Here is a 2129-nt window from a genome sequence, read left to right as displayed (position 1 = left end):
TGAGCTGCTTTGGGAACCCTCACTGCCTGATCTTCCTCCATGGGCTCACCGTCCATTTCCTCAGTCACTCGTCTTCTCGCCCAACACAGGTCTTCATTTTGGTAAGTCTCCCCTTCATGGTCAACTTAAATGTCCCTTTGGAACATGAGAAGTGACTGTTGAGTGTCTGGCACCCCCAGTGGCTCCTCTGGGACAGGGGCACCCCCAACCATGACTTTCTGAGTCACGGTTGATCCCCATAATCGACCCTTCTCTGCCTCCCCATGGTGAGAATCATCACTCACTGAGGCCTGGTCTCCCTTTATCTACTCGTTAACTCCTGGTACCAGGTACCAAGGCTCCTCGGCATTTCCACCTCGACCGCTCCATTAGAGGTGGTGACGACCCCCTAACTTTGTCTGGTCTTCTCCACGACCTTCTCAATCGCTCTGGGATGCCTCAGTGACTTGTGAACGGTCTCATTCTCACCATGGGATCTAGCCCCTCCATTCCCGCAGATTCACTGCTAGGGTGCTTACTCGATAATCTCCAACCCCTTTGACTTACTCCAGACCTCAAACCTTCTAAGCTTATTCGCTACCATAATGAGATCTGGCCACAATATTCCTTGGACAATCAGTCTAAATGGCCTCCCACTGGCTCTTTAGATCCTAAAATTCTCTGTGACTTATACAACTTCTGTGAGCACACGGGCAAATGGAAAGAGATCCCATATATCCAGGCTTTCTCCTACCTCTGAACCAAGCCTGCTCTCTGTCTCCCTTATAATCCTAAACATCTTCTCCTCACTCTAAAAAATGTCACCCTACCACCCACCAATTCCCACCATGTCCTCTGACTTTGACCCTGATGAACCTCCTCCCTACTGATCTCAAACCCCTACAGCTCCCCCTCAACCACCAGTTCCTCTCCTGCCCCAACCTCTTTCTCTGCAAGATCAAAATCCCAACCCTCCCAGCTCCCATAGTGCCGTTGCAGAAGCCGCAACACCTCCACCTCCTCCACAACGAGTTCCCTTTCCCTCACCCAGTCCCGTGCCAAGCCCTCCAGTCACTTGCTCTCAAACCCAGATCCTAGCCCCACTACAGAAAGAAACCAGTACAGAGGGCATCATACAGGTCCATGTCCCTTTCTCTCTCTCTGACCTATCTCAACCAACACACTTTTGCCCGAGGAGCATAGGCAAGTCTGAGAACAGGCTAGAACTCATGCCGATGGGTTCACCAATCTACTTCAGCTCATCCAGTAGGTGCTGAGGTGGTTCCTGACCGAGACCCTAACTGAGACTATAATACGGCAGGGGGAGTGACCAGTTGAGAACACTTCATCACCTGCCCCATGGCAGGACTCAGAAAGTCAGCCAATAAAGCCATTAACTATGAAAATCTCCAAGAGGTTATTCAGGATAAAAATGAGAATCCCTCTGTGTTCCTAGACTGCCTCACCAAAGCTCTTTTACAATATACAAACCTAGACCCTGAGACCCCAGAGGGGAGACAATTATTAATGACCTACTTCTTCACCCAGACTTTCCCTGACATTAAGGCTAAACTTAGATGTCTAGAGAAGGGACCCTTAACTCCTCAGGCAGAAGTCCTGGCAGTGGTCTTCAAAGTATATAATGGAGGAGATGAAAAGGCCTGTAAACAAAAATATCAAATGCTGGCTAAGGCCTTTCAACCTACCCCAACCACTGGTGCTCAGGTATCCTCACTTCCTAAGAAGCAGCCAGGAGGACCTCCTGGTCCATGCTTCAAATGTGGTCAAATGGGTCATTGGGCTAGAGCCTGCCCAAATCCCGGAAGACCCCCAATCCGTGCCCTAAGTGCCATCAGGAGGGACCCTGGGCTGTTGACTGTCCTTGCACACTGAGAGGTGCCAGGCCATCCAGCTCTAACACTCCACACATAGACCTTCTGGGTCTGGCAACTGATGACTGAGGGGGCCCGGGACTCCTACACCCAACCACTACCATCACTGTACAGGAGCCTAGGGTAACTATTGTGGTAGTGGGTAGGCCCATCTCTTTCCTTTTGGACACCAGGGCCACCTACTCAGTCCTGAAGGAGTTTTGGGGACCTACCTCCCTCTCACAGTCCTCTATAGTCAGGGTAGAGGGCACACCTCAT

The sequence above is a fragment of the Manis pentadactyla genome, chromosome 1, assembly GCF_030020395.1.
Source record: "Manis pentadactyla isolate mManPen7 chromosome 1, mManPen7.hap1, whole genome shotgun sequence".
In the NCBI taxonomy this organism is placed as follows: Eukaryota; Metazoa; Chordata; class Mammalia; order Pholidota; family Manidae; genus Manis; species Manis pentadactyla.
This window is presented reverse-complemented; position numbering follows the sequence as displayed.